The sequence below is a fragment of the Zonotrichia albicollis genome, chromosome 16 (genome assembly GCF_047830755.1).
Source record: "Zonotrichia albicollis isolate bZonAlb1 chromosome 16, bZonAlb1.hap1, whole genome shotgun sequence".
Classification (NCBI taxonomy): Eukaryota; Metazoa; Chordata; class Aves; order Passeriformes; family Passerellidae; genus Zonotrichia; species Zonotrichia albicollis.
This window is the reverse complement of record NC_133834.1, coordinates 11,635,328-11,660,898: the sequence shown is the minus strand read 5'-3', so window position 1 is coordinate 11,660,898 and position 25,571 is coordinate 11,635,328.

The window sequence follows — 25,571 nt, the reverse complement described above, 5'->3', positions numbered from 1 at the left end:
GGCATTTTTTCCCCAGTGTTTGGAAATATTGAGGTTGTATGAAGAGCAGGGGCTGGGATCAGTGTCCCAGTTTCCTCAAGGACTGCTGCTCACCATCCAAAGCAGGATTGAGTTCAGTGGTTGGGGTTGTGTCTGTAGGTTGGGCTTGGCTGGCTGCAAGTTTAGACAAGCGTGTGGCAGGTGGAGTCCTTGAGACCTTGGTGAGAGGGAATGAGCTTTAAAAGGTGGGTTTAACCATCACAGCTGTGCCACAGGACACACAGAGCAATTCTGAGTCTGCCAAGCGTGTGAGAAATGGCTGTGGGTGGAACCAGCCCCTAATGCAGGCAAGACCAGCCCCTGGCACTGTGTCAGTGTCCCTCTCTGTCCTTTCTCTAGGGAAAAGATAATCAAAACAGCCCTGAGAGCAAAATCCCATGCAGGTGACCTTTGCAATTGTTTCTTTTCCATGGGGCTGCCCAGCAGGTGTGTGCCCCTCTCCCCTGCCCCAGTGCGCAGTGAGTCCCTGGTGCTGGCTGGCTGGGGCAGCCACTGCTGACAGATGTACCAGGAGCAGCAGGTACAGGTCATTTTCAACCTGAGAAAAATTATATCAGGCCCCATGGACATTAAAGGCCATTTTAGTCCCTAGAGATTTCTGAAGAAAGCAGGTATTTTACTTAAAAATGGTTTTCTCTGCTGCTGTGAAAGAGGTGGTTTTTTTTTTTTTAATTTACTTAAACATTATTTTATCTTCAACAGTCTTTGGTAGGAGGTGCGAAGTTTAGGACAGCATGGGACAAAATATATAGCAAAATCACTGAGCCATTAGAGAGTTAAATGAACGTGGCCAGGGAAGGACCGGTGGACTCTTGGAACACAGGTGAATTTCACCTGTTCTCAGGAGAGACTGATTTATCTAAAATGTGCTCAACCATCACTGAAGATCAGGAGTTTTTTTCATGGGAATGTTCCTCCTGCATGTTTGAGAAGCTGAAGAGCAATATGTTTTCAGACAAACCATAAAGATCAGTGTTTTTCCTTCCTTCTAAATCTTCCAGAGATCCCAGTTTGATCTCAGCATGATTTTGAAAGCTTTGATCTTGTAAGGTTTAATTTAGTCCAATGACAACACGGTTCTCCAAGGCAATTCACCTTTCCCTGACTTGTTTGAAAGAAGAAGAAGAAAAAGGGTGAAAAACAAAGGCAAAAAACACTTTGTAAGTGAGGAACAAAACCTTCATTAGAGAGAAAGCATCTGAAAATCTCCTCTCCAGCAAAATGACCCTTTGCAATCCCATTAGCCTGCCATCAAAAAATTGTTCTCTGTGGTGGTTATACTCTCTACGCACCCTTCTTAATCCATTTTGAGATACTAAAAAAAATCCAAATAAATAGTTTATTTACTGTTTCAGTTCAAAGCTAATACATTTAAAAAGTGTAAAATTATTTCACAGTTGTGTAGGACAACCTTTGCTAAACTCAAATGGAAATAAATAACAGTTCATTGTACCCCAGCTGAATCTTTTTTTGTCAAACACTCAGATGCAGCCCTGTGTTAAAAATCTCATTATATGTCTTATCACATGGCTGCACGTTCAGTTTAAGTTGCAACAAGAATTGGCTGCAGTAGCCATGCCTGCTGTAAGATATGCCCTTATAATGAATGTTGCTTTGGAACCTAATTCTCTTTCTGTTTTCCATCCCTGTATGAGAAAGGGAAGGTGCTGGTAGGAGTCCACAAATATTCCTTTGCTCCTGGGTTCTCTGGTTGGTTGGGGGAGCGCTGGGCTGTGTGATTGCAAACATGGGCTCTTTCATGGTCATTTGCCAATTGTCAAGGAGCGCAGATAGAAAACAGGGGCTGTGTTCTAATGGAATTAAACAGAATAAGAGCAGCACAGCTGGAATGCTGCTAATGTATTTATTTTGAGTCATTCTGGTGGGTACTGGGCATTGTAACAGAGACCCTTTGCCCACCTACCCCAGCAGAAGTTTTTGCTGGACCAAGGCTTAGGAAGAGCTTAAGAAACCATAATGTACTTAACAGATTATGTAATTCTGTTCCCTGGAGGGGGAAAGAGAGTTTTTCAACACAGTTTGTGATAAGCTTGTTCCCTAGAGCATGAAACATTAATCTACATTACTAAAGCCTCTTAGCTGAATATTAGTTAGTGGCCTGTGAACCCACTGAGGTTCAGAGCAGGGTGAGTTGTTAGCGGGTGACTGGGGCTCAGTTTAGTCCCCAAGATCTGTTTGTGCATTAATGTTGTTCAAATGACAGCTGAACATGTTTTCTTAATTGTCAGTAAGCTGTTCCCTTTAATTTTCATTTTGTCACTTTTCTCATTCTTTTCCTTGTCGATTTGATGCAATAGAAAAACAAACAAACAGCATCTCACCTTGCCACTGCCTTGGCAATGTACTGTGGTGTTTCATCCCACAGTCATTTTGGCAAGTGTATTGAAAGGATTATATAGCACAAAAATGTATGCTTTTGGAAGGAGAAAATTGAGGGTGGGAGAAGAATCTTTGGGCACTCAGCATGCTGGTGTCTCCCATGGGGTTTAAATAAAATTCCATTTGTCTGCACCACATATATTGCACTAAGCTTTTGATGTTTGCAGTGTACACTGGAATAAATGAGTTAGAAACTGTTTTGCCTCTCAGAGTTCTTGTGCTGAGATTTTTGTCCCTCTCCATCTAACTCTGAAAAACCAAACACTGTAGCAAAAGACAAATTAGAATCAAAGAAAATGGTGTGGTGTGCTCTCCATTTGCAGGGTGTAGATGATGAGCTCAAGCTTACACCTGCACGTGAGATGCACAGGAATTTTCCCTCCCTCAGAGCAGCTGGACCTGCTGGTAAAAACCTGCAGGTTTTTTCTATTCTTTTACAGCAAAAGTGTGCAATAGGACATGATCTGGAAGTTTTGCCTAACAAATCCCCTGCTGTTACAGGAAACTAAAACCCTGGGGGTAGATTTGTTCCTACCTCCATCCTTTGATATTTTATTATTTCTATGCAATTTTAACTATTCTGGTGCTATTTCTTGTATATTGGATACTGCATTGAGGATTTAGTTCAGTGTTCTCAAGCAATACTTAATAACCATTTAATATTAATATTCTTCATCAAAGTCACAATTTTATTTTAAATAATTCTTTTTCTCATTATGTCTTAACTGTTGATTGTGTGTTATCATGGATCTCCACTCGATATGATAGCTGGGAAAGTTTTTATTTTCTAATAATGAAAACTGAGTTTCTCATGTTATCACTAGCATCTGAAAATGATAGTTTTAGACAGCAACAAGAGTAATGAGACTTTCAGTTTGGTCACAAGAGATGGCAAAACTATTTGTTGTAGCATTTTCAATTTTTTGCCCAGGTGAGAAATAGAAAAAATATTCTGATGTGTTTTGACTGTCTGCTCTGTTCCCAAAAGGATTAGAAAAACCTCTTTCATATTAACTTAGAAGGAAAGGTTGGGGATGTTTTTTCACTGATACATTTCATACATTTCAGTACCCCAGGTCTAAATAATTTGGAACTTCAGGGATACATAAAAACAGCCCAGGATCAGTGATGGCATCTAAGACAAATGGATTCATACCTTTTTTTTATGCTATGTCTTGTCAAATTGGTAATGCATTTACATTAGCTGATTCTACAAGATATAGAGCTCTGTGTGCCCACATATCTAACATAAAAATCAAATCCTTTATCTTTTCCCATCATTTGCTTGGTGTTTCTCTCTTGGTCTTGCTTCTTTTCTTTTTTTATGGAATTATGATAACTTACTGCTTTATATAATAGCAGAATGCAAGGAAGATTCCACATAATTGAGATTTTAATTAATTTTGTGTCCCTAACTTTTTAATTGTGCCAATAATATCAAAGAGAAGGGAGACATTTACAATCAAATGATAACAGTAAGTTTGCAAACTGTTAAGAAACCTTTAGTCTAATTATTAGTAGTCAAGAAGAGATCTTGACTCATGTTTTTGTGGGTTTTAGTCTGGTATCCTGAAAAAGGCTGATTGGAGGAGGAATTTTAACAGAATTTGTGTGTTTTCACATCATTAGAAATAAAAACATGGCATCTTCCAACTGTTATCTCAGAGTAAGGCACTATGGATGTATTCAAATCCAAACCAGAGCTGGTGTTTCCAGAGTCCCAAGGTAGCAGGTGAAGAGAACAGAGGCACAGAGGCAGTGGAGGTGCTGAGAAGCAGGGATCCAGAGGGGCTGGGAAGGGCTGGCAGGGCCATGTGCCAGCTGTCAGGGGAGCTGTGCACTCAGAGCTGCTGGAACAGCTCCTGCTGCTGCCCTGGGCTCAGGCTGTGCTCGGGGATGAGACCAGAATGAGGATTCTGGGGACAATAAATCTCAGGTACGCCCTGAGAGCAGGGAACAGGAGATGCTGCTGCAGAGGAGCAAGAGTGCAGGCTGGCCACTCTGTGAAACGATTAACTTCAGGCTCTGGGAAGTCCATGGCTGTTGTCTCATGCTAGAGGGAGATTTGGTGTTTGAGGAGGAAATAAAGGCAGAGAGGAGCTGACGAGTGTCTGCCTGTGTGATCCCTCACTGTGAGCGCTGCAGGGCTGGCTGGCTTCAGGTCACAGCTCAGCTGGGTGAAGGCTCAGAGAGCCCCTGTAGAATGAAAGGGGCTTCAGAGATGTTTTGAATAGCCAAGTATGAGTTACTCCTAGAAATAACCACTGTGCAATCTTAGCCTTGGACATCATGTAACTGCATAACTACAGGTGAAGAAAAGCCACGAAGCATAACTGGTTTGACTCTCTGTGTTAGAGGATTGGGTTTGTCCTCCTGAATATTTCATCTTTCTCACAATTTGGGTTCTGAAAAGGACCAGTGCATACCTCACAGGAGTAGCAGACTTAGTACCTGTTTAGCGTCACAGACATCTTTTATGAAAAATCCTTTCCTTAGGATTTTTCCTCCTGAGAAGCTGAGAGGCCTCAGGAACAAAATGTAAACAATCGTTATCTGCTGCTGTGGAATGCAACAGGTACATCTGTGATTGGTCTCATGTGGTTGTTTGTAATTAATGGCCAATCACAGTCAGCTGGCTTGGGCTCTCTGGCTGAGCCACAAACCTTTATCATCATTCTTTCCTATTCTATTCTTAGCTAGCCTTCTGATTAAATCCTTCTTCTATTCTTTTGGTATAGTTTTAATATAATATATATAATAAAATAATAAATCAAGCATTCTGAAACATGGAGTCAGATCCTCATCTCTTCCCTCATCCTCTGACCCTTGTGAACAGTGTCACAGTGTAGGGTTTTCTGTCTGGCATTGGTGATGCCAGTAGGTTTGGCTTTCATGCAGGTTTCAGAGAGAGAGAAAAGGGAACCTTAGGAAGAGGCTGACCTTGCCAAGGTTCCCTGAGAGCTGCTGTTGTGTTCTCTGCACAGCCCTGGGGACATTGTCCTGGCAAGTCTGACTCTCTCAGAAACTCAGACACCTCTCGCAGTCTCTGAATGCCATGTCACCTGCAGCAGGTGCTGTCACACACCTGAGGGAGGGACAGAGCAGTTCCTGCAGCAGCACAGCCCTGCCGTGCCTTCCCACAGCCCCCAGGCTGCTGAGCTCCCCCCAGGACCAGTGTGCCAGTGCTGCTGTCCTGGCATTTGCTGAGATAAACTGCAATCTACTTCTCTTATTGATGTTTATGGGATTTTTGTGAAATGTCACCTGTTTGGGCTTTTTCAGCGTTCATATTGATGGTATGGTTTTTTTTCTGGTTTGACAGTTTTTCTTGTTAATCTCTTTTTAATTAAAAAACAAAACAAAGCAAAATGGTTTTCTGCACATGCCTCCAAGCATGGAACTGAGTGTCATATGTCTCTGCACCTGTCAGGGCTTTACAATAGGTGACAAAGAACCAAAATGTGACACAATCATTACTGAGCTTGGGAATGTAAAAGGAATGGGATCTGCTTCCCTGCTTAATAGCTCTTTGTGACATATAGGCATCTTAATGATGTTTTATTTTGGATTGAGAACATTTTCAGCATGAATTTTTGTTAACACTGGCATGAAGCATTGGGATTTTGAGGATAAATGATGTGTCTTGAGTTAAACCATTCATGACATATTGTTAATAGATAACCATGGGAAAAAAATACTGGAATTTACAATTCTGGGGAAAGAAAGTGGAACAACCGCTGCAAGCACATTAAGAAACACTACCTGCTTTTTTCACTGCTCAGAAATGTGAAGAGGGCTAAGCTCTGCTTTTGTATTAATTCATGGCAAATCATTTGCCCAGTTCTGACACTAACAAGAGCCAATTTCATATTTGCAGGCCCCCAAACCTCCCGTGGTAGCTGAGAGCATTTCAGCACGATGGCTGATCAGGCCTGCACTCTGACACATCCTGCACTGATCATTTATCACAGTCAGAGATGATTTATTTACTTCCGACCCTTCCTGAGTCGGCAGCCTGCCTCCAGGATAATGTGGCTACTGAGTTTAGTTGTGTTGTGAATTAATGGATTCATTTCACTTTGTGCTCACAGATTGTGCTTGCTTGGGTTTCATTTTAATTAAAGATACAGTGGGAATTACTACTGAACCTCAGAATACTGATTTTGACCAAATTACCTTTGGGTGTAACTCTGGAAGAATTTGGATTTCTGCACCACTGGAGAATTTGGTGCTCCCTTTCCTGTTGTTTTACTTCTCTGTTTTATGGAACCATTGCAACTGTTTGCCTCATTATAGTAGAGAAGTAGTTTTGTCCCATGTGTGCTTTTGTGCAAATCAGTCTGGTGGTATTTGGGATGAAAATGAACAGAGGAGCTGAAGGCAATATTTTTTGGTACCCTTCTAAAGTGGAGATAGCTTTACCAACCTAGTAATGTTCACGTGATAAATTCCAGCACAAGGGTCGACACTGGAAGCAGGGATTGCAAAACCTGTTCCATGGCACACATTGTTCCTCCTGGGCTTCTGTACTCTGAGGCTCCAAATTGCAGATGAGAATTAAAGGTCTTTTCCCAACTACTCTATGATTCTCTATCAGTGCTGGGCTTTTTTTATTTTTCCTACCACGGAAGACTACTAACAAAGTATGGTTCAGCTGCCTGAAGGTATCTAATTTTGTTGTTAAAATTTTTAGAAATATATCAGCTATTTCTAGGAAGGTATGTTTTCTATCTGCTTTTTTACCAGACAAGAATATGTTAGCATTTAAAGCTGATCAGAATTTGAAGGTACCGTGAGGCTGCTTTGCTTTAGCTCACACCGTATATGTGTGCATATTCCTGTAGGCATCTGTCATAAAATCCTTATGGGGTTATAAAGATTTCCATTCTGCTGAGACTCCAGGCAAAGCATCAGAGGAAGGAGCTTCACTGGAACCCATTCCTGTGAAGTAAAAGCTCTGCCAGTCCAGCATTAACATAACAGTATCAAAATAGATGACAAGTCTCTGGATCTTTGGCACCCAGACTATGCGTTACCTGTAATAGGGATGAGTTTAGCTCATCTTTCCTAAAACGAGTGCAGCAGTAACACAGATCAGTAAATGTTGCAGTCAGTGCTGCAAATGGGAGAATTATAGATCGTCTGCATGTATGTGCTGTAACCTTTCAGAGTGAAAAAGCAAATTTATTTATATATCTTTCATAATTCTCTCCGTTTGCCCGATCACTGCCCTTGCTGTGCTGTGTTATAGCTTCTTATTAGCCTTCCCCTTTGTAATGGAATATTTTATGTTGGATACTCAAATATCTATAAAGCCACTAGTAAAAAAGTCTGCATTTACAACGTAACACAAAGAGGGCTGCTGGGATGTCTGTAATGCCCCTGTATCGGTATTGGGCATGGATTTAGTAGCAGAGAGATGCAACCAAGGTGTTCCAGCAAAGAGATTTATTCCAGCTGGAGAGCAGAATGTTTGGGCCAGGCTCTAGGCAGCCTTCCCCAGTAACCTCCATACTAGATTTCTTAAGGCCAGGGAGCTCTGCAAATAAATGGGGTGAAAATTTCAAATGTAGAGGGAGCTAGGCTCATTAAATATTTATTTGGCTTTCAGCATTTTTTCTTTCCCTTCTGTAGAACTGTCTTGTCTTTCACGACTGCAGACTGAGGGTATCAGACTCTTGGACACGGCTCTTGTAACAATCCATTCATTTGCTCATGGCAGCTCATGAGCCCTTCCATAATTTGCTGCTTTGGGGTATTTTTTTCCCCCATATCCCTGCCTGAAATATTGTGCTGAACTACAATCTCTTGTTTGATTAAGCATAGTTCAAATTTACCTGCAGGCTTGGGAGGTTTTGTATGACTTTTTTCAAGTTGAAAGTATGTGATTCTGTCTTGCTGCTACAACTATGGCAACATGGGCATGAAAATCAACACACTTTTTTCTAAATATTGATGTAAAGTTCATGATCTACTGTCTGTATGATTATCTTGAGTAGCATTAATTTAGGTTAATTATGCATCCTTATGTGAACTGATATGTCTGGCTTCATCAGCTGTCCCTCACCATCTTTCCCTGGAGTTTTGGTGAAGAGCATAATAACTGAAGATTGGATTAAAGGATCACCATAAGTAGCCTGAAGTGAAAAATCTGACCACAGAGTAGCTTTTGACTATTTGCTTTTTTAGCATTAATTGTTGCTGAAAATGCTATTTAGTAGCCAAAGCTTCAAGATCATGTTCTTGAATTGTGGTATCTTTATTTTTAAGAGCAGGAACTCTATTCATCTTTTTAGCTAATTCTTTGCAATCCTAGAACACATCTGAGTTATTCAGAGCCCTTCCTGACCCAAAATATCATGGATTCATAATTTTGCTTCATTGGTTCAGTGTTGGAAAAGCCAAATGAAGTTGAATTCTCCAGATTCACTTCTTGAAAACTAAAATACTAAGCTTCTGACAGTTTTAAAAATGTTGAATTTGGAAAGACGTGCTCTGATTTAACTCTAAGCAATTACAATAAATTATCACTTGGATAATTTTAAAATGCTGAAGAACTTGCAAGAAAATTTGTTCCCATTAAATCATGGAGTAGAAAACAAATTTCACCTATATCAGTATTTATTGTGAAATTACTTCTGTTAACAGGAAGAAGGAGGAAGGAAAAAATCCCTACAAAATAGCTGCTGACAAGCACACCTCGGAAAAGCAAATTTTAAGAGTTAATGTAGTGCCTCAGAGGCTGAGTTACATATTTAGTGTGGGGCCTCTCAGCTGTTAGTGGAGAGAGTTTGGGAACCAGAGCAATAAAGGGAATATGGAAAAATCTGTGAAATAATTGACACCCAGAAACTTCAACATTCCAGACCTTGGATCATCACCCAGCTGATCCAAGTGGGTCCCTGATTGCAGAGGGTTCCCAGGGCAGTTCAGGGCCCTGGTTTGTGTCCCCACTGAGCAGAATGGTGAATCCTCCTGTCCCAGTGCCACTCAGGCTCTTGGCTCAGGTCTCTGCCTTAATCCTGGTCTGTTTTACTCTGCCATTACTTCTGCAGTAATCAAGCTCTGTAGAATTGGTAATTATTTATCATTTGAGACTTTTTCCCCTCGAGGCTCTGTCTGTTTGATTTATGTACCTTGCACCTCCTTTAACAGCTGCCACCCTGGTATGTGTTTATTTATCACTGAAGGGGGAAGAAAGTGGACTAAGTTCAAAGCCTTTAAGCAATCTGAGCATTTCCTCCTAGAAGAACCTTACATAGCAATAAAGTGTGGAAATGTAACTAGGCAAGCTTGAGAAATTGAGAAATGCAGAAGTCCTTACCTTTCTGACCAGGAAAAGCAATGTTCCACTTACTAGGCCTAATTTTAAAACAGGAAGATAGTTCTTATTAAGTGAACAGGTCTTAGCTGGCTTAGCTTGATGCTGAAGTTTTTAAGGGAAGATTCACGTAGGTAATTTTAAATTGTGAATCATTTGAAATATGATAAATGGTCATCAAAAATAATCTCTCAAGCAAGCTAATCCTTGATCACCTTATACCATTATATATTCAAAGATGAGTTGCAATCTGTTTGTGACTGCACTTTTAACCTTACAGTAGAGACAAGCTTATGTTTTAAGTGTTGTGAGAAACCTCTTGGGTTCACAGTACTAAAAAGCTTCTAAGCTGAAATACTGAGGGGTGTTCCACCTCATAAATGGGATTGATTTCACTGAGATAGCAGCTGGATGCTGCCCCCTGCTCTCTGTGATGAGGAAAATAGATTCCTCTCTAGAGAGGTGATGGTTCCATCTCAAAAAAGTGTTTTGGAACTCATAACACCCAGACAGAATCCTTTTCCTTAGTGCTGCCCCTGGGTGCTTCATCCCCATGGTTAGGGCAGCTTGGATGGATTTACCTCTCATCCCTGTTTCTCATTTTTTTGTTTGTTTGTTGTCTCAGCCCTTCCAGAATGCAGCATCACTTGTCAGCTGCTTTGGGGAGCAGGGCTGATGTGCACAGGGGGCCCTTCATCTTTAAATCAAACTCCATTTCTCATCAGCTTAAAAAAATTGTTGAATATCATACATATTAATTTGGAGGTGTTTCTGAGGGTGGCCTATTTTTTTTTTAATCTTTTGTTATTTGGTATAATTTTATGTACATCATTAGGAGGGGAGACCTTGATAGGCTATAATTTTGAAAGCTTACTGTAGTCTTTACTCCTTCCCTTCCTGTTTAATGGTCCCTCTTCAGCAAAATCTTTAAATACTCATTTAACCTGCACAAGTCCATCCTGTTGGAAATTCACTTAACAAGCACATTGGGTAAAATTTTGACCCTACTAAAGCCTGCTGGTCCTGCCTTTGGTGGCTGAACTTCCTAACTACATTTATTTTAATGGGATGTCAGTTAATGTGTAGGTGAAAGAGAGAAAAATAAGATTTAAAAATAAATACTACATGGAGGTACTTAAAAATTGTAGTACAAAGGCAGCAGTGTGGCAGCAGTGATCCTCTGTGGTTACAGTGAGGAAGGAGATATAACTGCACTTTGGTTGAAAATTATGTCTGTGATCTTTATGACATTTAAAGACATGTGAGAACACCTACATAACCCAGGGGGGAAAAAAAGTAGTTTGTTGGTGGTTTTTAATTTGAAATTTTCTTAGAAGCTAGCCTGGCATTTAATCCTGATCGCAAATCAGCTGGTAAAACAATGAAATAGACTGTTCAAATTAAAAATTTCACTAACTTTCCTTAATGACAAAGCTATTGTCAAACTTAGGATATGTTACGTCCCTCTCACATAGAAGCTTTTTCCTGAAAATGTTTTGAGAGCTCAGCATTTATTTATATCATCAGAGACCTCAAGTCAAAATCTTGTCTTTTTTTAATCAATACAATGAAGCAAAGACAGCTGGAATGTTAAAGATGGGTTTCTTTAGTCCATTAAATGAGGTTTATAAGCTTTGTTTTCTCTTCTTTCTACCATGCTGGCCTGTAACTCTTTTATCACATTAATGCCAGTGGCTCAATATTGTGAGTTCTGTGTCCTGCAGCTCAAGCTACTTAACCCAATTAACAGAATGCACTTCCCTAATGCTGTTTGGGCCCGAGTGACCGATGGGTTGAATGACCCTGTCTGGACATCCTTAATATTCTTCAGAGTCTAAAACTCTGCTTCACTCTCAGTTCTGCCTGTGGGAAAGATTATTGTCTGCAATTCATGAAAGGAGAAGTTTTTGCCATCCCGTCCCTCATAAAAATGGGAGAAACACCAGGGAGTTTACAAGAATTAAGGATCAAAACATTGGTATAAAAGAGAACAGTTTGGATTGTTTCTTTGGGCTTTTTTAATGTGTTGATGGGGACAAATTTAACTGACTTGTGGCCTGCTCTCTGGAACTTGATTTGGGTGGGGAGCCCAGGTTCAACATCCTGGAGATGTGAAGGGTATCCTCTCCTTTGTCAGTAATATTCCTCTGTCACCACCTTTGCCTTTTGCAGTAAGCTTTTAAGATGCATTTCAGTGGAATTAGTTTGTTCCTCTAAGATATCCTTTAGATACAGTGGCAAAAATACAAAGAGGCAGTGCTGCAGGGACTGTCCTTCCTCCACAGTGCTAAGAATTGTTGGTTAGAATTTAAAAAAAACCTGCAAATCAGAATGTTGTTAAAATTTAATTTACTTTTGTTCATCTGATACTGTTGTTAAGACTGTTATTTCCAGTGATCACAAGGACTGAATGTTTCAATCTCAGAATTGGTCTAGGAATAAAGTTTCCTATAATTAAAAAGAAACAACAACCAAACCTGTGTTTTTGCCTCAAGATAAAATTTCTCTATCCCTATGAGGTTATATTATTAAAAGATTATATAGTTTTGTTTTTTTTTTTTTTTGTTCTGAAGCTTTTAGTCACTTACAGTGGTCAGTCTTTAATAATATGTGTTCACATAAAAGTGCTGTGCAAAACTTACCTGATGATGATAAGGAACCCCTGGCTACATAAGAAGTGTTATTGTTTGTGTGAACACAGGGCTGCAAAATTGATAGACAAATATACAGATTAATCCGTGTTGAAAGTAGCTGCTATAAGTATTGCTTTTATTTGCAGGAAGAAAGAAATAGAGGAATTAACTGATCTCAGAATACACTTAGAACTTGGGCACTTTCATGTTTTCAGTCTGTGATGAATTCTCTGGATGATGCAGCAGTACTTTCTGGTAATAAATTCCTATTAAACTGTCAGAATATTCAGCCATTCAGTCTTCATCTCCTGATTTTGTGAGTCACGTTGCAATAGCATATCTGAAGGAAGGCAAACATTTCTCATGTTAATTAGGAGACTGGGAATTCTTTGTTATTTACTGCTTGCACCATCAAAGGTGGTTGCAGTTTTCAAAGGACTGGTTCATTTTCTCGTGTTGTGATTTCTGCAGAGAAACTCGCCAAATGTATTCTATCAGTTCAGCTTCCTGCAGACCAGAAAGAAAGGGAACAAGCTTTTATTCTTATTTATGGCACTAATCTGGAACAGACATCTCTGTGAATGCTGTTTCGTCCTTTTGCTAAGCAAAAGGTGTGCTTTACTGTACAAAGCAGCGCTCAGTGACCACTGGGACTGAGAGATGCCTGAAGTGCTGCAGAGAAGAGCCTTGGGAGTGAATCAGGGAGCAGAGAGAGCTGTTCTCTTCCCTGTGGAGCTGTGTGTGCTGACCCTCCTGAGACAGGCCTTGGAGAGGTTTGCTCTGCTCCTTCTCCCTCTCCTGGCAAAGCAGCCCAAACTGCTGAGCTTCAGAAACTGAGAAATCATGAGTTAAAGTCCACAGCATTTAAAAAACCACTATTTGTTCGCCTCTGCTTTTTAACATTCACTTCCTTATGGCCTTTCCTTCCCCATTTGTTTTCCAAAACAGCACCAGAAGCTGGTAGAGATTTTCCTGCTCATAACTGATGAACGGCTTGTAGATCCCTCAGTTCAGAACCCCCAAAACCCATGTTTCTTTTGATAGTATCCTGTCAGTATGTATGCCTAGATATTTCTTTTTTTCCATGTTAATTTTCCCTCCAGTCAGCTGGATATGTAGCAGAAATTTGGCAAGCTTGCCTTCAGAAGCTGGGGCCATGAGTTAAGGACAGAACTTATTGATAATGTCATCATGTAGGTTTGGAATTAAATGTGTTTCAGCTACAACTACTGCACAACTGTGTACCAAGCCAACCTTGCAAGGTAGTAAATCATTGCTTAGGAGCTTTTACAAACTCATATTTATGTTACAGCAAAGAAGTTTACCTTGGGAACAGTATATTTAAACTGTTCTCTGAAAAATTGCTATAATGGATTTTCACATGGTAAAATGTATGCTTCACAGATAGCATCTTGTTTGTGTCAGATAGTGCTGTGTAAATAATTGTAGGCAACATTTTTAAAGTAAAACATAAATACCTGATAGTGAAGAAGTCAGTAACAATTTGTGTGTTTTGATCAAGAGATTTGTCACAGCTGTGTCCAGGCAGAAAATACTATATGGCAATTAAGATTAAGAGTTGGGCAAACGCTTAAAATAATGTTCAGAGATCTCAGAAAAGGTATTTTTTTGATGTCTGAGTATCAAGGACATTTGGAACAGTTGGGGAATATTTTAGAGATTTAGAGTAAAGTTTGTAGAGTGGTGTTGGCAGCAGCTGTGGCAGAGCTGATGTGGCAGTTCTGCATGCACAGGCTTTGCATCCTGACTGCATGGGATCACTGGGACTGCTCTTTCCCCAGGCTGTTTTACCCATAGCAACAGCAGAGCCATTGAGTAGCAACTCAGACATGCTCACCCTGGAGTCTGCTGTGAATGAAATTGCCCAGAATTAAACTGGGATATATCCTCACTAATCAGAATTATGGACAACAGTGAATTTATGAGATAGATACACTGAGCTGGCCCCAGTCAATAAATGTCCCCTTACTTCTTTTACCCTTTTGTACACCAGAAGCAGCTAAAAGTGCTGCAAATACACCAGAAGAACATAAGAGATGTTTCAAACATCCAATTTTACAGAAGTAGATGCAATTTGTAGATATGGATGTAAAAAAACAAACAAACAGAGCCAATCTGTGCCAAAATCCTCAACTGAGAAAGCCTTAGGGATGTCAGCTGATTTTTTATTTGGGTCAATTTTTCTCTCGGTACAATTTGCACCTTAATTCTTTCATTCATAGCTATTGACATTCTGAAATCAAGATCTTATTCACTTTAGGTCTCTCTATATGAAAAATCAAATGTGCAGGAGCTATTTTAAGAAGCTACCATTTTGACCTCAGACTGTTTGTGGACTTCATTAGACATAAGGAGACAAAAAATAAGGATTCAGCATTTGTATGATTTTTTTTAAATTACTTTTTCTCTCTTAAAGAACACTTACCATATCAGTTCTCTTTGTAATGGTCCCTTCCCTTTCCCACTTAAACCTCCTTGTCTGCCCAGGGTGTTATTTTCAGTCATGAAAGGGAAGCCTGGGTACCATGTAGAATGTTTGCATTTACAACAGGACTGACTGACCTTTATGTAAAGGTTCAACAGATGCCCTGAATGGATAGTTCCCATTCCTCACTCTAAAATAAGTATAGCTATTTCCAAAGAATACCATTTCATAGCTGGACAATGATCTAAATCCATCTGAAATTGCTGTATTTTAATACTTAGAGGTTTCTATAATGGGAGAGAGGGAGGCAGAAATCCTTGTTTAGAGTTCAAGGATAGAAAAGGTATGTCTGAAAGCTCTCTCAGTATATCACATTTATTGTGTTCTTATGCTTTGTTGCAAATGTCACAGTTCTACAGTTACATGGAAAGTGAATCTTAGCTAATAAAAGGCTTCACCTTTCTTTTCTTTCTCTATACAGTACTTTGTAATAAATATCCAATACAGCAGCATTTGTTATTTCCAAGTATATCTGATACACAGAGATGGGGTTTCCTCATAGGGGAAAATCTGTGTTCTGCATGATGCTGTTCAGCATGTGGAATGAACTCTCACAGCTATTTTTCTTATGTTAATGTGCCTTGCTTGCGGTTTTGATAATTTAAATTTTGCTGAATTATTTTTTTTCTTTAATTCATTTGACATTTGCTATAACTTAGCATTGATCAAGAGGAAGTCATGTAAATGGTTTTGCAGGTACTATCTAATGATTTGGAAAGCTTAAATATAATTAATTTAGTCACTGAAATGGATTGTTGGCTGAATTCATGCAGTATATCTGTGTATGAATTGCTGGTATAAGTTGCATTCCGTGAAATGAAATTCTTTTAAAGGAGTAAATTGTGTTTCCCATCAGTTCCCTGAACATGGAGAATATAGTACAAAACCAAAGAGCAGAATAAAAAATGAGTACTATTCCCCTTTATCTTTTTTCTGAATGTTTTTCTTGTCTAAAAATGAGCCTGTGTATCTCTGTGAAGTTAAAACACCTAAAAATTCTGAAGCAAGCAAACTAAAGGCACATAAATAAGGCATAAAATTATATGAAATTTTGTATCCTCCATGTCAGGATCATGGGACAGTGAACAAACAGTGTAGAGCCTTTGAGATGGCTTTGTACCAAGGAATTGTTTAAATGGAAAATTACAAAAAAGTGCTGACTTCCCTGATGAGCCGTCAATAGGAGATTTAGGGCTCCCCATGTGCCATCAGCATGCTATAATTGATTAGAGTGTTACTATCCTGGAGTGTGCTAAAATAAAGGTTAGAGAAATCCTGAGGATATCAACTACCTTTATCAAACTGCACAATTAAGGGTACAGTACATAATCTGGGAACAGAAACCATCATTCAGGAACAAGTGATCTGCTTCACTTGGAATGAGGAAATTTTTTCTAAAAGTCATGAAATAGTCTGAAAATGGCTGCTCAGAGGAGGGAATTTAAACTGGATCATGATCTGTTTCAAAACAGTAGGACTGTGGGTTATACCCTGTATTGAACACAGAACTCTGAGAAAGGCTCTTGATTTGGAATTCACACAGTCCAGGGTGTAAAGCGGCTCTGTTAAAGTTGTTCCCTATTTCTGTGAGCAATTTTAAAGTCAATCTACTTTTAACATCTCCCAGGGGTTCAGAGAGGCTCCTTCTGTCACCCAGTGGTGAGGCTGGTCAGGGTTGTTGGAGTCCAAATGGTTTTGTAGATGGTTCTGGCAGCCCTTCAAGGCTGCAATGCACAGCCCAGGAGCATGGAAACACAGCGGGGAGATGGATGAATTCTTTCTGTGGTTGTGCCTCAGGTGTGCAGGAACAACAGCAGACAGAACTCAGTGAGGTTTAGGGACAGGGAGGCAGGAGATGGACAGCGCAGGGAGAGCCCTTGGTCAGCTCGTGGTCACTGAGAGACATCCTCACCCCACACTGTTGCCTGGTGGTCAGTTTTCAATTATTCAATTAAATTATTCAATTTAATTTAAATCAATTAAATTATTCATTCAATTAGGTGGAAAAAGCCCTCTATGACCATGGAGCCCAACCATGAATCCAGCACTAAACCATGCTCCCAAATGCCACTTTTACATCTCTCTAGTAATGGGGACCCACCATGTCCCCTGGCAGCTGTGCCACTGCTGGATGGCCCTTTTGGCAAAGAATTTTTTCTGAATATCCAATCCAGACCTTCCCTGATGCAAATGAGGTTGTTTTCTCTTGTCATCTCATCCTATCAATTACTTTCTGAATTTGTTCAAAGATGCCCTCAGAGTATTGGGCAAGATACTATTTCCTGCAGATGAGAAATTATCCTAATATTCCTTAGTGGGCAAAGATTGCATTTAAAATCTCACTACTATTTTAAACTTTGGGGTTCAGCTTTTGTTCAGCTACATTAGCCCAATAAAGATATTAAAGGAAAAAAAGCCCAACAATTTGCTCAAGGAAAACAACATGATATTGTAACACCTCCACAGATCAATTTATTTATTTAGATAAATATCTGCTTGATACAGTATTGAAGTACTTCACATTTTCCAAATGGATTATGTTCTTTGAAAATGTTACACATAGTGAAATGCAACACTCTAAACAAGTAAAAATTTATTAAAACAATTTTTCTAGGAATTTAAAAAATATTGTATTTCATCTCTGAACAAATGAAACTAAAATTTTGAAATGTTCTGGTAAACAAAAGTCCATTTTTCTATATAATTTCTAAATGTTGCTTGTTGAAAAATGTTTCAAGATATTGAGAACGACAGTAGAATATTGTGGCTTTCATGAACAGCTGCAAGCAGAATGGTGGTGTAATGCATTTATAGCTATAGTAAACTGAAATTGTTGCAGACTCTATGTTCTTTTCCAGCCAATAATTAACATTTTTTTAATGCTTAAGCATTGCACTTTATTATTATCATATATTTGTACAGATATATTAAAAGGAAAATTAAAGAAGCTAGGAAGACTTGATGTATAAAAAGGCATTTCAGAGTTTTGAATATGGAAAATCAAACTATGACTCTCTTTGTAGCTTTTTCAAAAAGTGTGAACAAGATGAAATCCCATGTCTAAAAGCACTTTTGATCCAAACATAGGGTAGCAATCATTAAATATATCATGTGCAGTGACACTGGGGAAGGCACTGCTCTCCATTCTGCTCAATGGACCATGCTGCAACACTTGTTTCATATCTCGAAACCATTTATGATTGCTGTTAAAGAAGTCAGTGCTTTACAGTGCCAATGAATCAAGTAAAGTCATCCCATTCATCTGTCTGTTAAAAACCAAAATGTTGGAGAGAACAGACAAACACAGAATCTAACCATGCAAAGAGTTTCATCAAAATTGTTCCTTTATCTGTGTGTCAGTGGAATGTGCTGGATCAGAAAGGAGGCATTCTGTATATTGTTCAGGATTTAGGATTGCCTCCACCTCTGTCCTTGCTGTTAAAGTAATTTTGATGAAACTAAAAGTTTCTAAAGGATAAACTGCTCGTCTTTTCAGCAACTGTCCACCTGAAAATTTGGCTTTCTGCAAATCTAATTTGGGTGGGATTTTTGTGGGGGTTTTCACTTATTTATTCTTTAATGTGACCTTGTCTTCCTCCTTGGTAACAAGGACATATAAAGGAAAAAAAAAATCTGTAATCTTAATTCCTGTGGACAATGTTAGCTCAAGGTGAAGCCCTTTGAGTGAACAGACTTGAGCAAACTTGTCTGAGCCTTTTTTCCATGTAGGCAGGTCATTGTGCATTCAGCCCTCACAGACAGAAAATAACACATTCCAGCCAAGAAGGACAGAGATTTTTACTTTCTTTGTGAGAGAAGAGGTTTGCCTGGAGGATTCTCTCATTAATGCCAGGAAGAGAAGACCACCAGGCAGGCTAAGTCTATCCACAGTTCCAACCTGTAACAAGTGGATCACATCTTCCTGCTGAGCAGAACCGCATTTCCAAATGGATCTCAAACAAGCAGCTGCCTTTTTCCCCCAGTGCTCACATGGGGACTCTTGGAGTGTTGGAAATGCTGGGAAAATGGATAGCAGGGATAGCATGATTGATCTGAAGTCATCAGGAATGAATCTGGATTCAGAATACCTTTGGAGTAGTGGGAGTAATGGGTGTAACTGGGTGTGAGTGGGGAGCAGGGATTTCACGTCTCTCAGGTACTGTGTTCACTGATGGGACTTTCCATTTACGAAGGAAGGATGCCTCACAAGTCAGGGCAAATCTCATTTTTCAAATTCCAGGTTTACAAGCAAATGCAAGGAGTTGTGAGTTTAGCCATGTCTTTTCAGCTGTGCCTCTTATGCTAATGTCTGGTGGAGATGTAAATTTTCTTGAGGTACTTACCATGTGTTTATTATTATCTATTCCCACTGAAGCTACAAATCAGAGCTGCTTCTGATCAAGACTTGGTTATTTATGCTTCATTACAGTCCCGTGTTTGGACTGTGAGGTTTTAGGGAGTCAGGACTATGTGAAGGCTTTTTTATGTGTTTGCATGGTAGTACTGTAATTAGATTTTTATTACAGGCTAGACTTAAAAAAAAAATAATGATGGCTCTGAGCAGTGATATTGATGTTCACATTGAATGCAAATAGTAGAATAACAAGGCTTTTTTACTTCTTGCTAATGAATAACACATATTGCTAAGGCAGACTGGAGGTGTGCTCCTCAGAAAGTCAGGAAGAAAAGGAGATGCACAAAAAGGTTGGGTGGATGTATTGATTGTTTCCTATATTGTATAATGAGATGTTGGACTGGAGAGAGAAGGGAGATCCCAGAATGGAATTACAGGGTTTTTTTCAGGATCACAACCTGGGACAGGACCTGCTAATTGGAAAGGGCAAAAGGAGGGGAGCACTTATCACACTAACCCCATGCCTAAACAAATGTCCTTCTCCTTAGTCCTTGATGTTTATATCTGTGATTCCACTTCATTCTCAATGCCTGCCGGTGGCTGCTATAAGTAGAGATTTTTTTACTCTTCATCTACTCCCTGAGACAACATTAAAATTACCATTTTACCAATTTGTCAAATATTGCATCTCCTGTAGGGACGGTCACATTGCTTGTTAGAAATCCCAGACTATGGGATAAGGTGCTTGTGTAAAGTAGGTAATAAATGACCACTGTGGGAGCTCCCCAGTGCTCTCTCTTCATTTCAGCTGGCATTATAACGATACTTGTTATTGAGATTGTAGATAAAATTGAAACTTTACAAATGTGCCAAAAATGTGTGTTGCAAAATTGAATGTTGTGTCTATATTTCCTTAGAATTACATTATTAAGATCTGAAATGGCTGAAACCAAGACATAGACATTAAGACTGGCTCAGAATTTGCCTACTGCTCTCAGATTTTTAAAAGACTGAATTTTTAGACCTTAATTCCTCATTGGTTCTCAATTCTTGGGAAACAAGGAGCTCTTCTGCAGTAAGGTTGTATTTGCTAAGAATTTATGTTTGTACACACATATGTATGCACCCAAATTTATTACTGACTGTTATATGTGTGTTAGACCACATACATGCCTGTAAAAAAAATTAAATATAAAGTTCATTCCTGTTTTTGATACAGCTGTCTTATTCTATTATTCATGATTATAGTGTCACTGGAGACTTAAGAGAAACTATTTCCAAAGCAGGTGTCTAAAAAGTAAAATGGGATGTGGTTTTTTAAGAGCAATACCTATATCTGCTCATGTCAATTGGATGTCTCCAATTACTTTCACAGACCTTGGATCAGGACCTGGGCAGCAGGCAAAGTTTTATACTCAAAAACCCCCAGAGAATGACTGCAGCAGAAATAAATACAGCTAATGGGAACTTGTTCATCTCTACAGCCACATCTCTTAATTCATGTCTGAATTTAGGCTTGTATTTCAAGCCTATGAATTTCAACTTTCATTGATTTACAAGCCTCCAAAATTTAGGTTTTTATCTGACCACAGAGCAAATATAACACCAGAAAAAACAAATTCCCTTATAGGTGCCTGTTGTAAGCAAACCTTGAGGCTCACCAGGTGGTGTCAAAGATCTTTATGGTACAATTGGCCCAAATCCACTGGGAGCAGACCGAAACCATCAATTGTTGCTTAGAGTAGGACAGTGCCACCTTCTACAATAAATTTTCAATATGTCATTAAATCACTGGGTTTTATAGTGGATCTCTGGATGTAATTAAATTATTCATACCAACCGCTGCATATGAAAAATTAAAGGAGCTACCTTAAAAATGATGCAAATATTGCCTATAAAGGAATCTAGACTCTTAGACCTGTATATGAAATATTAACACAATTCCATTATGGACCTCAGTACCAGCTGGAAGAGGGCACAAATATCTGAAATTGGTGGGTTTCAACCACCTGTTTACTGACTATCTGCAGCAGTAGGACTGCCAACTTATTGATTGCAGGCTCATGTTGTATTTTTCAGCTTCCAAGGAAAATGTCTGAGTTTGGGGACGTGGATGCAGACTGACTGCAGGACTGCACCTCACCAGGTAAAACCTTGTTTACCAGGGAGCCCTGGATTATTGCTTTGCTTAAAGGCTGGTTCTGTGTCAGAATTCAGTCCTTGGTCTTTGCTTTGCTCAAAGGTGAGTTTCTGCAGCTTGTGGCTCACCAGAATACAGGGCAGATGTGAGGTGCTGGTGCAAGGGACTGACTCACAAACCCCACTGTGACAATAGGGTTTGTCCAGTGAGTTTGCTCACCTGTGTTAATGGTGTTATTGCCCAGCACGACAGAATTTCTCTGATGAGCTTTTCCATTTATTGGTTGGCTTGGTGAAATACAAGGTGGGGCTGTGCATAATTAACTGGAGAAAGGACAGAACGGAAAGCAAGGGCATTTGGCTGCTGGGTGAGCTCCTGTTGTGTGCCCCAAGCTCTGTGTGGGTGACACAACTTTCTGGGGCCATGCTGGCCCTTCCTGTTTTCTTTCTCCCGCAAAGTCTGTGGGCTCCACTGCTGTGTCCTATTTATGCAGTTTAGGATAAATGCATCAATTCCCCCTTCAACATTTTTTGCCAGCTACTGAAAAAAGTTTTGAATTAATTCAACAACCTCCCCCGCAGACAGACAAATATTTCTCAGAAGCCAATGTGCCTTTTGCTTCTGTTAAGGATAAAAGATTTAGCCTGAGATGATTGGCTACTTATGTAAAATATTAAAACTTTCTCAGCTATCATATTGTACTAGGCTGAAGTCTGCTTGTTTTATGCTGTTAAACAACCCATCTTTTGTCATACCAGGGAATGATACCTGATTTAAGATAATATATTTTCTTTGCTGGGTCTGTTTATGCTTGGAAATGATCTTGCTATATCCCTGTATTGAAAATTTATGAAAGGTACTAACATATTTCTTGCTATATATTTCTTGTGAGCACACCTTTGCAACTTTAGCATGGTTTGAAAACTACTTCTTGCCCACAGCTAGCAAGAAACAATGATTTCATATTTCCCAAAATGGAAGCCAGTCAACAGCATTCCTCATTATTGCAAAGAGGGGATACAATAATAAAAAAAGCATTTGCTAGAGGAATATTACCAATAAAGTACAATAATGCATTAAAACAGATACTTAAAGTTGAAATTTATGAGTTTGTTTTTCTGTGCCAGTCATCATATTTTCATATGTTAACATCAAAATGTAGACTTTCAACAAAACCTTTAATAATAAAAAGAGCAGCCGTCAAAAGCCAGAGTAGAATTTTAGCTCGTGATATGAAGAGTTTATCCTTTGATTTTGGGGGTGGGCTTTTTCTTTTCTGATTCAAATTTGTTTTCCTTTTTCTTTTTTTTACTTATAAAGTATTTATCAGTTTTTTTCTTCATATATCCTTCAGTGGGGATCTCAGACCAATAATGCTTCTGTTCTGCCCCTTGTCTTTGCAGAAGATTAATTTGGAAAATGAATGTTTCATTTAGAGAATAACAAAACCAATCAAAGCTGGGGATGGGATTCTTGCTAATGAAGGCAAACACTTGTGTGTGCCATGTGTACACAGTGCTAAAACCACAGCTAGCTCTGCACATCTTCCAAGTCATCTCATATCATCTTTCCTTTTTTATGGGATCTTTTGGTGTTTAATAAACCATTTTTGAACTGAATTATTCTAGAGTTATTTAGAGTAATCCCAAACAGGCAGTGCAATAATTCCATGGAGTTCCTTCCTCATTTACCCTGTTGTTACTGAAATCTGGATCTGAGTCCTGAAGTTTCCAGACTCCAGGGCACATGTGTGTGTACACATAGGCAGCAGAATATTTGGAAATGAAACATGGCTGTTGCTTTGGGACCAGCAAAGTCAGACAGGTTCAGGTTGTTAAAGCACTAAAGTAAGTGCCAAACAACACTGTGTACAGCCAAAGGCCCTGTGCTGTCTCCAGTATCCTTAACAGAAGTTAAGTTTATTTTCATCAGTGCATAATGTCATCTGGAGCCCTGGCAAAGCTGTGATAAGGTCCCAGAAAAATTAATTTCAGATATCAAACTGGCAGAGTCTCATGACCAAAAGGGTAATGAGTGTTTTTCAACCCTCAGACCTCTGATTATTGATGTTCACATATTTAAACCAGATCTCCTGTTGGCTTTCCTCTGAACAAGGTCTGGAGGCAGCAGCAGCCCAAGGTTCCTCAAGGAGACACCAGGCAACCACAAAGTGTTCATGATGCACCTCCAGGGGCACTGCCTGCAGAGGGCATGAAGGCAGAGCAACAGGAAAATAAAGCTACAGTTTTCTGTTTGTGAGAATTTAATTTGATTTGAATGAGAGAATGAAGGCAAGAGAATGCCTTCTGCTGAAAAATTAATTAGCGACTTATGCTCTTTATTATTCTTTTTTTTTAAAGTGAATATTAGCCAAAGGTTTGCATTCAGTCATCACCTGAGAGCTTCCTGGGGGTGAGGGAGAGCAGCAGGGCAATGTTTCAGTGCTTTCTTCACCTCAGCACATAAAGAACCTGTGGCAGCTGGGTGGGGGTGTCTTAGCAGGACCCAAGCCTTGGGTACTTGGTGTGACTGTTGAGGTTTCAGAATTATTTAAGAGGAAAACGAAGTCACAAGCTGCAGGTCCACAGGAGTGGTTTTGAGGGACTGTGAGAGCATTGAGGAGTTGTAGAAGTATTGGAGAACCAGAGGAAAAGAGGCAAAACATCTGGTGGACTTTTGGATCATGTAAAAACAAGCAGGAGAAGACAGTGTTGCTTTCTGAAACAACACTTCTGTTAATACATAACCGGAGGGGTAAATAAACATGAATTCAAGTTGTTATCTGGCTAGAGTATCCTGTGGTGCAAAATTCAGTATTTTTAGCTTTGTTCATAGCAGCCCTTGAACTGACTCAGGACTAGGTAGGCTGAAAAAATGGTGTATCACTGCAGCTGCTGTTACAGAGGTTCTATTATTTTCCCTGGAATAGTTAGGTGTGATAGCAGGGACAGATTCACACCTGTTTATGAGCAACAGTAAGGCTGCACTTATGTGCAATAAAAAAGTGAGGCAAAAATATAGTGAATCATAACTTCAGGCAACTTAAGGTTATACTTCTGTTTTTTCCCTCACTTCTGAAACTGTCCAGATATACATCACAGCAAATAAATTAGTAAGAACCAAAATAATTAAATTAATTAACTTTAAAATAGCAATTAATGCAAAATAGGTGTTTTATTAAATGTCTCCATAGAAGTGACTGTCTGAATCTGGCTGTGGGTCTCAGCCAACAAGCAGTTTCATTTTAAGGACTTTTGCCCCCTTGTCCTTGATAAATGGGATCAGAGGAAGCATTACAGTTCTGCAGGACTTTGGCCATTATTTTCCTCTCGGCTGGTGAGCAGAATTTGTGTGGGGTTTTGGTGTCCATCATTCACCTGTCATTTCCCCCCATCCTCTTTTTCACCATCCTTTTCACAGAAATTGTATGAGATTTCCTGCTGTCCAGTTGTGTGTGACACACTCAAATGTTTTCTGTCTCTCTTTTTGGATATCTAATGAACAAAAGGATGGCTCTTGTCTGGCACAATTCTCTTCAAAAAGGAATTTCAGCAAGAGAACCTCTCTGTGCTCTGTATCCTGGTTCTTTCTCTGTGCAAGGTTATGGGTTGCAGATATTTCTGAGCTCCAGAACCTCTAAACTGAAAATGTGTTTAACCCTGTATATTAATAATGTTTTTCAATGACCAGGAATTATTGTATAAAGCAAAGCTCTACCCTTACTATTATTTTACATTTAGCATTGTCTGTTTTATGTCATTCTCAATTTTCCCTCCTCTACCCTGCTTCAGCTGGGTTCCACAGAGGACATCTTCAAAAATTATTACATTACTTGCACATTTCTGGCGTTATTTTTGTTTTGCACTTTGAGGCTTTGAATGAACCTAGGCAAGAAACCAAAATTGTTAAATACCATGGGGTGAAGGAACAGTAAGAAAACATAAAAATTTGCCTGGGGAATGGTGAGAAGTTAAGATAAAGGTTATTTCTCAGTAAATGCTTCCAAGTAGGAGGCAAATGAATTGCAGAAGCCAGAGGTAGTATGAGAATGTCATAAGGGGCAGAAGGGAATTTACCTGGGTCACTGTCAAGCTTGCCAGCTCTTTGAACCAAATTGATGCTGGTTTATTTTCCAGCTGCTATTTTGGTGCTCCTAATGCTGGGTTAGATGGACCTTG